This window comes from Bison bison, unplaced genomic scaffold (genome assembly GCF_000754665.1).
Source record: "Bison bison bison isolate TAMUID 2011002044 unplaced genomic scaffold, Bison_UMD1.0 scf7180017864472, whole genome shotgun sequence".
NCBI lineage: Eukaryota > Metazoa > Chordata > Mammalia > Artiodactyla > Bovidae > Bison > Bison bison.
This window is the reverse complement of record NW_011495033.1, coordinates 4526647-4539224: the sequence shown is the minus strand read 5'-3', so window position 1 is coordinate 4539224 and position 12578 is coordinate 4526647.

Below are 12578 nucleotides of genomic sequence, written 5' to 3'. Positions count from 1 at the left end.
CTTCCGGCCGCGCGTGGGACTTGGCGTCTGTTAATGAGGGAACTGTATTGGGTGCCCTTTTCCCTGATCCGAGCCCACCTTGTGAAAAAATAAAACTATCCAACTAACAGCCTTCTTCTCGGAGAAGGAAATAGGAACCCACTCCAAGATTCTTGTCTGGGAGAGCCCATGGACAGAGGAGCCTGGCGGGCTACCGTCCATGGGGTCTCAAAGAGTTGGACATGACCGAGCTGACTGAGCAACAGCCTTCTTGAAACACCCACTCTTCCTTTTGGCTTTTGCCACCTCAGAGACAAGTCTCCCCCCATTTTCCTGAATATGAATTACTGCTAAAATATGAGTGTTCAAGATCTGCGAAAAGGCTTGCAGGAGGACTTTTCCTAAGCCACTCGTGTTGATGACGGAATTATATTTGGATGGGAAACTGCGTATTGAGTCATTTCATCAAATTACAGTCCCATAACACCTGTCAAAAGAATAAATATGACAGTAATAGTCATGCTTCCTTTCAGACCCATCTATAATTATAATTGAGGAAAAGAATACAGAATTTAAACTCATAGCTACTGCCAGTATCTTTCTTTGAAAATGAAATAATGCTGTTTTATTAAATAGGCTCTCCCTGCTCTCTAATGTTTAGAGCTAAAGTGCTTCTCTGAATTGATTTAAATACAAGTTTTATGTCCTGAAAGAAATAAAGATGAGTCTTTATCTTAAGACAAACCCGCTGTTCAATGAGCTGCTGATCTTCTCTCAGCTGATGCCGAAAAGGGAGTTAGGTTGTTAGTGGGTAATATTGCTTCTGTTCACATCTCCCTTCTCTAGGGCTTTTTAAACCTATTTGTAATGAAAAGGCTGATTTCCTTACACAGGCAGACTCCATGTGTAGCTGATTTAACAAGACAACTTTTTATTTTAACTTTTTTTCTTTTTCTTTCTCCTTCTTTCTTTAGTTTATTTTTGAAGGGAAACATTGCTCCCTGATGGCACCTGGGGTTCTCTTTTTCTTCTTTTAGGATGAGAAAAGTAGGAGATATTTCTTAACAGAAGTGTTGTTGTAAAGTTTTTTCTTTTTTCCTAATTACCTTTAGAGGTAATTAGGGAAAATTACCTTGCTTCCCCCTTCCCTTCCTTTTTTTCCCTCCCTCCCTCCTTTCCTCCTTTCTTTTCTTTCTTTTTTGTTCCTCTTCACCTAATATACTGAGCCACCAGGGAAGCCCACCTAATATACTAGCCTCCCTCCAAATCAGGTGGGGGTTGCTCCCCTGAAATAGTCAGATAATGACCTCAATCCTTTAACTTATTTTCAATATGTAGACTTGGACCAAATATATCTGAAATATATATGAAAGATACAATTATACCCTCCTAAATCAGTCCTTTATTTACATACACAGAGTCAAGGGCACATCAGTGTGGATCCAATTGATACATCATGAAGCTTTTAAAGCTCTTATTAGGAACAATCTGCAGTATCACCATCCATCCATTCCTGTTTTCAGTCTTAAGACTGCCTAATATTTTGATGAAACATTACAGTCTGTTCTTTGGCCCTATCTCCCTTTTGTTCCTAGATCTCTGTGTTCCTGCATCACAAACATTGTTCTAATACCTAGATCTTATAAAATATTCAAGATGCAAGCTGTTCACTTTACCTCAGAAAGACTCCACCTTCAGAATCATTGGTGCCTCTTCTGTCTTTACAAATAATTTTAACCTTTCACAAAAATTTCCTTATAAGCATCCAGGAAAAAAAAATAATAATCCAAAGTAGACTAGGCTTGGATAATAATGTCCAGTGTTTTCCAAATGGTGATGGAAACCTAGATTTTGAACTAATTGGATTATAGTACTTTTAACGTGACAGCAACCTTTAGGTTCTTACAACTTCAGTAGTAAAACTGAAGAATTCTTACAGTCCAAACAGTCACTAAAATGATACCAGTCACACAATCTAATGAAAATCCAACCATTCTTACCATGTCAACTTCCATTACACTGACATTTTAGCAGATGAACATCCTCATGTCAGACAGTGCGTGAGTGATATTTAGAGACAAACAGAATTGAAAGTCTTTTTACTTAAGAACTTTGTCACCTAAGAGTTGGCAGTCCAGGGGACATGTTCTCCCAGGGGCATTTATCGACTTTCCTAAGAAATACATCATTCTATTCTCTTGACTTCTGACAATATGTCATTTAACCTGACAACTGCAGGTTTGTAACCATATTTGTGGGAGAAGTTACAAGTCCTGAAGCTTCTTCTAGTTTAAACCTGTTTTTAGATTTCAAAGAGACATGATACATTTGCATCGTCTGATTAAATCAGGTTATTGTCTCAAAAGCTGACCATGTAAATAATTCAAATTCATTCATCACTGTACAATAGATTTAACAAGCATAATAAACACTTTGAAGAAAACACTCAGGACCCTTGGTCTGCCCTTGTTCTCATTCCCCATTATCTCAGATTTCCCTGTGAACAGAAAGAGTAGTACTCCAAGGTTCTCTTCTATTCAAAATATGCAAAGTTGCTGTTTACCAGTTTGCCATTTGCATGTCTCAAATCCTGCCAAAACACAGGGTGAGGGGCCTGGGGTGACTGGTGAATGTGCCAAAAGAGGACACCAGGGTGACAACGGAAAGCCCTAGGAACAGATCTTCTCCACCCTGGGGTGTTGCAAAACAACCCTCACTGACTACTAAAGATTTTGTTAAAGACAATGAAAATATTGGGTATAAAAGGTTATGTGAAATCTCAGAGGACTAATGTCTTTTTTCTTTCATTGCTGGGTTGCACAAGGGGATGAGCAAGGATTTAAAACACATAAAAAGAGTAAAAGAGGAAGAAGGGTACAACTGTGACTGTTCACACTAGGAGAGTAATTGACCGCCTGGGTTTTAGCCTTTCTGGACCTCTCTCTGTCTTGGGTTTCTCTCTGCAGCTCTGTAAATCTAAACTTGCTGACCAGTATAAATCACTCTATATTCTCAGCGTGTTCTATAGTCGAATATCTACAGTGGCCACACGTTGAGACCACACTGATGGTCAGATGCGTGTCATCTCTGAATACGGAGTCTTTACTTTTTCTATTTGAAAATATGCTCAATGTCTCATGATTTCAGATTATAAATAACATGCACACAGGCAGGCAATTTTTTGTATTAATCAGTTTTGGAATGGAATTTTTCCCATAAAAAGTGTAAGTGCCTGCCGCGTGTGTATATGGAGATATTCACAAAGGATCATGTTGATGGCATTTTACTCACGATCTGCTTTAAAATCACCTTGTTCACAAAATGTAATCCTGTTTCCATTGACTACATCTGCAGAGCATTAAGCTGGCCACAAAGAAGAATTAAATGCCATGGTTAATAGAAGTGGAGACTGTATGAAATGATCCACTTTATTTAAAAGTATAATTTGGAGGAAGATAAGAGACAAAGTGTAGAGAGGAAGGTGGGAGAGAGAAGAGAAGGGTTAAAAAAAAAAAAAAGGAAGGAAGTGGAGAACGAGAAAAAATTAAAGGAATTTATCTTTTCCTCCCCCAAAGCCTGATAAAATTAAGTGAAGTAGCCCTGAACAAAAGGGCATCATCAATTAAGGGAAACCATTACTCACTCACTGTGGCCCAGAAGTAAGGCATTCTGATCAATCAAATAGGGTTAGCATTAGCTGGGCTTCCTTGGGGGCTCAGACAGTGAAAAATCTGCATACAAGGCAGGAGACCTGGGTTCCATCCCTGGGTTAGGAAGATCCCCTGGAGAAGGGAATGGCTATCCACTCCAGCATTCTTGCCTGGAGAATTCCACTTCAGCAAACATTTGTTGAGACTCCTCCATGCAAAGCCCAGGGTCTTAGCAGAAGCCTCTGAGCTCCATCTCTCCCAGTCCTGTTCTCCTATCCTTCTCCTCTTTTTGTTAGAAGCACATGTGATCTTGACACTATCCTCTTTAGCTCCTGTAACGGCTTCTCAACATTCTCTGAATAGGTATGCTGGATGCTTTACCACATTCAGCAAGACCCTGCAGGATCTTCCTTCTTAGGCTTTACCTAGTGCCCCTAGTTCCCTGCTGGGCCCATCGTGGCCTTTCAGACCCTCAAAAGCCCCATGTTCCTTCCATCCTGTACCTCCTTTAGATCAACTTCCCCGATGCCCCCACTCCCACTAGACACTGGGGCAGATACCCTTCTCCTCCCAAATAGTAGCCTGTACTTGTCTCTAAGGTATTCGTCACAGTTTATAATTATATACACCTTAGTTCATCTTCCCCCAGAAGAAGACAACTTTGAAACAAGGATTCAAGAGCAAGTAACCTGTTTAGGAGATAAGCCTAGAAAATATCCATTATGGGCAGTGAGACAGGGAAGGTAACCCATAAAGAGAATCTTGCTCAGCAAGTTATCACCAAGGGCACTAAGTTTCATCTTGCTGAAGAACCGAAATAGAACACACACATCAGTTATCCCACTGGAGGGTTGTGGGAGCCAGGGTATTTATACATCAGTTCCTGTTAGTTACCGTTTGCCTGATGCTCTCAGTAGCACTGATTCCCTGGTACTACTTCTGGCTTGCAATGCTCCCAGGCAGAGATGCAGATGCTGGCAGCTGCAAGTCAGCCAGATATACGTGATGGAAGGCTCAAGGAATTATGGGTGAGGCATTGACAGGTCTGCTGGTTACATACATACGTACCAAAGAATTGATGCTTTTGAACTGTGGTGCTGGAGAAGACTCTTGAGAGTCCCTTGGACTGCAAGGAGATCAAACCAGTCAAACCTAAAGGAAATCAACTCTGAATATTCATTAGAAAGACGGATGCTGAAGCTGAAGCTTCAATACTTCGACCACCTGATGCAAAGAGACAACTCACTGGAAAAGATCTTGAAGCTGGGAAAGATTGAAGGCAAAAGGAGAAGGGCAGCAGAGGATGAGATGGTTAGATAGCATCATCAACTCAAAGGACATGAATTTAAGCAAACTCCAGGAGACAGTGGAGAGTACAGAGGAGACAGGCATGCTGCAGTCCATAGGGTCACAAACAGTCAGACATGACCTAGCAACTGAATAGCAACAACAATAGATATGTATGTTGTCTTCACCACTAGAGCCCCATGAGAGCAGGACTGAGCAGCAGTGTCTCAGGGTCCCAGTGTCTCTGCCCCACTTCCTGTGTTCCATCATTAAAATCACTCTCCCTTACCAACACCCACAACTCCCTGGTTCCTCTTGCCATCTGTCATGCTCTCTCTGGATGACCCTCCCATCCTCTTTCTCCAGCCTGCACCAGAGCAGATTAATGTTGGGAAAATGACACAAGAGAGCTGATGTTTCGCTTTAAATTTTTGATGCAAACTCAGTCATACTGGAAGATACCTGGGAAGAAAATGACTGTTTCTGGAACACCCACAGCCCACCTTCACCCTCTCTCTCCGATGATGACCTCATTGAAAAGTTAGGCACCCTCAGTCAAGAATTTCCTCCTCTCCTCACCTCTTCTGCTTTTTTCCTATTAAACAGGGGAAAGTTTCCTTTTGCCTTTGAAAAACCAACCCCTAAAAAAAAAAAAAAAAAAAGAAAAACCAACCCCTCCTCCAGCTGGGTCTCTGTATTCTGTCCCCTCTGCCTTCCCCCTCTTTTCTCCACCTGTTCACTCTGAGCGATGTACCAAAGTAACCCAGGGTACTCGCTACTCAAAATGGGATTCACAGACCAGAAGCACTGGCCTCATTTGGGAGCTTGTTAGAAATGTAGAATCTCCTACCCATACCTACAGAATCAGAGTCTGCCTTTTAACAAGATCCCCAGGCACACTAGAGTGTGAGAAGCTCTGGGCTATATTGCTCCACCCTCTACCACAGCCAAACTTGTATCCATTCATTCAACAAATGTTTACAGAATACCTACAGGAACCAAGCAATCTTCTAGGTTCTGAGATATACAAAAATAAAACATGATCTGATTATTGTGCATACGTGGTGTCCTGGTGGCAGAGAACAGCAAAGAAAGAAAGAAGACACTATCGGGTCATAGATAAGTGCTTTGGTGAGAAATATAGCCTTGTGACAGTCACCAGACAGTAAAGAATCCACCTGCAATGCAGGAGACCTGGGTTCGATCCCTTGGAAAAGGAAATGGCAACCCACTCCAGTATCCTTGCCTGGAGAATCCCATGGACTTGTTTATCTTGTAATCTCAGAATCTTGTAATCCTCAGGATACAGAGGAGCCTGGTGGGCTACAGTCCATGGGGTTGCAAAGAGTTAGACACGACTGAGTGACTAAGCACAGACAGTCATCAAATGGCTACTTCAGATCACTCCAAAGAGGTAACATTTAAACTGAGATCTAAGTGATGAAGCCATTATTAATTGTCTACACAGGCTATCTCACTTCTTCACTCATTCCCCTGTTCATGCTTACGGGGATATAGGTGGCTTCCATCGTCATGCCATCAAAATTGCTCTTAACAAGGTTTTCAATGGCTTCCATGTTATGATAAGCTTCCTTCCACTCTGTCCTTAGCTTCCTTCCTCTGCTCCTGGCAGCCTTTGGGTCAGCCAACCATACCCTCCTTCTTGAAACATTGCTGCTGCTACTGCTAAGTCACTTCAGTCATGTCGACTCTGTGCGACCCCATAGACGGCAGCCCACCAGGCTCCCGCGTCCCTGGGATTCTCCAGGCAAGAACACTGGAGTGGGTTGCCATTTCCTTCTCCAATGCATGAAAGTGAAAAGTGAAAACTGAAAGTGAAGTTGCTCAGTCGTATACGACTCTTAGCGACCCCATGGACTGCAGCCTACCAGGCTCCTCCATCCATGGGATTTTCCAGGCAAGAGTACTGGAGTGGGGTGCCATGAAACATTGCTAGTTACCTAATAAACCTTTTGGAGAAGGCAATGGCACCCCACTCCAGTACTCTTGCCCGGAGAATCCCATGGACAGAGGAGCCTGGTGGGCTGTGGTCCCTGGGGTCTCTAAGAGTTGGACACGACTGAGCGACTTCACTTTCACTTTTCACTTTCATGCATTGGAGAAAGAAATGGCAACCCACTCCAGTGTTCTTGCCTGGAGAATATCAGGGACGGGGGAGGCTGGTGGCCTGCTGTCTATGGGGTCACACAGAGTCAGACTGGACTGAAGCGACTTAGCAGCAGCAGCAGCAATAAACCTTTTCTTCGCCGTATATTGTTCAACATTAGTTCTTGTTAGAAAAAAAATTAAAGACATTTCTGAGTAAGAGAGGGCAGAGAAGATAAAAGAGGAGATAAATAAGATACATTCTATTTAGGCATAAACATGAAATTGCAAATCAGAAAAAAATACATTTTATGGTTTTAGAAAATTCTATGTCATGTCAGTTGTAATCGGAAATGAGAGACAACTACTTTGATCCAGATCACAAAAGAAAAGCCTGGTTCAGCATTCCTTCTGTACCTGCCTCTGTGAGCCCTACGTTAACTCTCAGGGAATCTGGGCGGGAAGGAAAGCTGGAAGGGGCTAGGAGGCTTCCCACAGTCTAAATTCCCATCCCAGTCCTGGAGGGCAGGTTGGTACAGTCAAGGGCAGGGGGACTGGGGAGGAGGAAAACTATTTTCTGGAAGTTACAGAATCATGGGGCTTCCCAGGTGGCTCAGAGGTAAAGAATCCACCTGCCAATACAAGAGATGCAGGAGATGCAGTTTCCATCTCTGAGTCAGGAAGATCCCCTGGAGGAGGAAATGGCAACCCACTCCAGCATTCTTGGTCAGGAGAAGCCCATGGACAGAGGAGCCTGCAGGCTACAGTCCATGGGGTCACTAAGAGTCGGACAGGACTGAGCACACACGCACACACAGAATCTTACCCAGGAGATGGATGGAAGTTATTAGCCTGCTCATGTACAGAAAGACCTAATTCAATACAGGGAAATTGGTTTAGGAATGTCAGTGTATAGTGTACCAGAAGGCGGGTTCATAAAAGTAGAGGACGGTCTATGTATTACATTTACCACACAGGGATTGTCAAAACTCTTGACCTAGGTATTTCTTTTTTAACTACCAAATACCATTAAGCCCACTGGGAGTGCTGCCCTAGTGCTACATGCTGAAGCTTGTTCCAGGCCAACAGGATGATAGAACCACAGCCCCCGGTGCACGCGTGTGCCATCACCATCACATGAGGCCCTGACTCTGTGGTTCTCTGCCGCCCTGGATCCAAACTCATCAGCACTTGGTTCTCTGTGATTATGGGAATATATTCAAAAGTAAAGAAAAACTCAGAGCTTAGGAGATGGTTACGGCTTCATACCCCTTACCCCAGTGGACTCTGCAGGTGTTGCTAGTGGTAAAAAAAAAAAAAAAAAACCACCTGCCAGTGCAGGAGACATAAACAATGTGGGTTCGATGCCTGGGTTGGGACGATCCCCTGGAGAAGAAAATGGCAACCCATTTCAGTATTCTTGCCTGGAGAAGCCCATGGACAGAGGAGCCTGGCAGGCTACAGTCCATAGGGTCTCAAAGAGTCAGATGCGACTGTAGTGACTTAGCATGCACGCACAACTTCATGCCTCTGCCTACCCCGATAGCAGAGGAGAGTAGTATTGATAAAATCATAAGAGGAATGTATTGTAACACATCAAAATTCACACTTCAGTGTCCATAAGTAAAGTTTTATTGAAACATCATGATGCCCATTCATGTACATGTTGCCCCTGACTGATTTCGTGTCCCAGTGGCAGAGCTGACCAGTTGTGACAGAGATCACATATCCTGCAAAGCCTAAAATGTACTCTCTGGCCCTTTACCAAAAAAAAAAAAAAATAGCCAACCTGTGATATGCAAAAATCAGTGCAAGGCCCTCCCTGGTTGTCCAGGGGCTAAGAATCCACCTTGCAATGCAACGGACACAGGTTCCATCCCAGGTTAGGGAACTAAGATCCCACATGCCTCTGGGCAAGTAAGCCAGGGCACTGCACCTACGGAGCCACGACGCAAGGAAAATCCCATGTGCGGTGCCTAAGACCCGACGCAGCCAAATGAATAAAGATATATTTTTAAAAATCAATGCAGATGTTTTGGCTTTGGATGCTAGATTCTGCACCAGGGAGCCCCGACCTACCTTTGCAGTGTTCCCGCCACTGCTTCCCTTCACATGCCTCCTGTAAAGGCCATGGTAAACATCTTGTTCCTCATTTAAATTTCATGCTGTCCCACCTCTGTATTTACTTCCTGCTGTCCCCCTCATCTGGAAACCACACCCTATACTCTCAGTCTGCTTTTAAGCCAGTTTGCCCCGACCTTCAAGCAGGCCTTCCTAAATCCCTCAACTATAATTTATTCCTCCACCCTCTTTTTTGGCCATAATTCTTTCTTCGCTGTCTCATGACCCACCAGTTCTCTACTTTGCATTATAATTATTTATGCACATGTTTTATTCCCCCTCTAGACTATAAACTCCTTGAAGAATGCATTGGCTCATTACAAAATTAGCATTCTGAGAGTCCTGATTTGCATCACACATGAGATCTCTTGTCTTCATCGAAAAGCAGTATACTTATGACACGTATAATTGGCACTTATCACACAAATCAATGATAATGGGGAACAAGGGCAAGATGGTTAATTAAAACCCACAGCAAATTCCTCCAAAATTCACATTTTGCCTTCCCTACCATTTTTCCAATATACTACGCACTGGTTTGTATTAAACCCCCTTTCTGCACATTGTGCAGATAGATCAGAAGTGGATCATTCACCAGGTGAAATCATCAAGCCTCCAGGAATGGAAAGCTTAGGGGGCATTCTTTCCAGGGAGGATTATGAGCATCTGAACTTTCCACCCCCAGGGCTGCATTAAGATTTGAATTTGTTTGTATGCATTGGGAACTTAAACGTGGAACAGTAATCTTTCGGTATGGCCCTGATACTCAAAAGAAGAGGTGAATTGAAAGTTAAAAAAAAATCAAACAATAAGTTGTCTGCACATATGTTTGATAAGGAAGGCCAAAATTTCTATTGCAAACATTAATTCAACAAGACATGATAAGGAAATAAAATAAAGATGAAGAGTAACCCTGCTTGCCAAAACGCCATATGTGCTTGGGATGATTCCCTGCACCCATGACTAGTGTACACAAATATTGTGTTAAACCTCTCCTCCTAATAGCCTCATTTCTCACATGCTCTTCAGAGGGAAAAATGTGATGCTAATTTAAGATGACTTATCCTGCTAAGCACATAAATAAAAAATAGTTCAGAATCCAGAACATGACAGAACTCCCCTTTCACGTCTAATTAAGTACTTTTAATTGGCAATTCAATTGGCAGACTGTAGATTTCAGGCTGGAGAGAGGAAGGCAGAACAGACCCCCAGGAAAATCCAAAAGAGGAGACGCGGGGCGCGAACAATTGTTTTATCTTATAAGATGCAGCAACGGTATGTTAGGCGGCTGGCTATCTGTACATCTGGGAAGGAATTAAGCAGTGAACAGGGCAAACGCTAGAGGGTCTGATCATGATTATAAAATGTCATTTAGGAAGATATTTACATTGTTAATTAAGCAATGAAGCTGATAACTGCTACGCTGTAAATTGTGCTAATTACCCCCGTGCCTTGGAAGGTTTTCTAATCAGCCCGATCAATAGGCTCCTGGTTTATGGTAATAATGCCGTGTCATCCTCCTTCTGAAGTGCTCCGCTTACAGCAGTCTGAACCCAGCTCCCGCCCACTGACTGTCCAGTGCTACCGGCAGTCAGCATTCATCTGTCTGCCCACATCACGGGTCTGAGGCTGATGTCCGCTCACACCCGAGGCCCACAGCGAGGAAACAAGAATCCCACCATGCACTGCGTCTCCATCAATTGTTCAGGAGAGAGGCCTGAGCCTTCGCGCTCCGTGCGATGTTTATGTGACCTCCGCCCTGTATCCTTCCGACCACTGGAAAGATCACGTAGTCCTGAGGGGATAAGGGCTACAGAGGAAGACCTTGATTCAAGTCTCGACTCCGCCATTGACTTTGATGAGATGACTCTGAAGCAGGACACACCAATTGTTCTTCCATGAGGCTATGAGTGTAGACCAAGTGAGAGGGTGAATTCAGTTCAACTACTGGGTGGACGTTTAGGGTTTTTTTGTTGGTTTAATCGCTGAATTAAGTGATTGTTAGTATGAACAGACTGGTCTTTTGAGCCAGAAGAACCCGAACGGCTTCCAACACACCATCAACCTCTCTGGGACCCAGCATGACAATCAGAGATCTGAAATATGTGATAAACCTCGGAAACAGTCTAATGCCACGTGCTCTCCTGGGTTCACCTGACTTCAGGTCATACACAGAGAGCGTACAGAAAGGAGACCTAGAAATAATTCCTTTACTTCATTGCAGTCTATAGTTTCTCTTTTCTCCATTAGTTTGCCAACAAAAAAATCATCAGTTGGTAACCAAGTGGCTGGTTTGAAGATGAATTTTGTTTCTCTCTCCTTCCTTGGTAGGTTTCCTAATTGAACAGTCCAAATCCCACTTGGAGGGTAAACAGGGTAAAAAAAGAGAACTAGCAAAGGGCTTGGGTAACTCATGATTATCTGTCTCCAAAGTACTGAGAGCCTACCACACATGAACTTCGAGCCTACCACACATGAACTTTGAGCAGCAGCCGGGGGAGAGCCAGGAGGAGGAAAGTCAAGGTGAGGGAGATGCAGAGGCACAATCAGGGCTGGCAACAGCTGGGATGCATTTCTTCTCTTGAGAAACAGAACTCCTTCTGTGCGCCCCTGCCTGGGGCTCCCGAGCTTTCATCACCACCTCCGCGGCCCCCAAGGGCAGAGCCTCTGAGTTCAAGGCCAGCTCCCGCGCTGGGCTTTGGGATGGGGCCAATTTGTCAAGTTGTTTCAGTGCTTTGATGTGTAAACTAATCATCCGTCATTGTGCTCTAATTAAACCTAAGTGGTGCAATGGATTTGCTGTCATAGAGGCCAGGGCCCTTCCTGGATTGGGGGAGGGAGGGGTAGCGTCTGTCTGCCAAAAGCAGTCCTGTCCCCAGGAGAGCAGAGAGCAAGGAAATGCCAGACAGGAATCTGAAAGGAGCTGGAAATCCTGTTTGGGGTTTCCAGGAGGCTGGAGGAAAATGTGACAAACCAGAAACGAGGGCAGGCCTACAGAGTCCCTGAATTCCTGGGTGATGTCGCCCTCAGCATGAGTGTCTAGACATAACAAGCTCGGGTCAAGTGGGTAATCCTTATGTGACCTCACTGTTTGCCATGGTAACAGACTCTTGGGGGCCAGCTGGCTCTGACATTGCCAAAATGTTATCTGGTTTCGTAAAGCTGGGGTTTCCCTCGTGGCTCAGATGGTAAAGAATCTGCCTGCAATGCAGGAGACCCAGGTTCCATCCCTGGGTTGGGAAGACTGCCTAGAAAAGGGAATGGCTACCCACTCCAGTATCCTTGCCTGGAGAAGTCCATGGACAGAGAAGCCTGGCAAAAAGCCAAAGCCACTGGTCAAAATGTGAAGAGAGGGCAGTATCAGGACTCTTTAGAAAATGGAAATCCTCAGGATTATTTATTTACCCTGAACTGAGCAACTAAGCACGCACACAC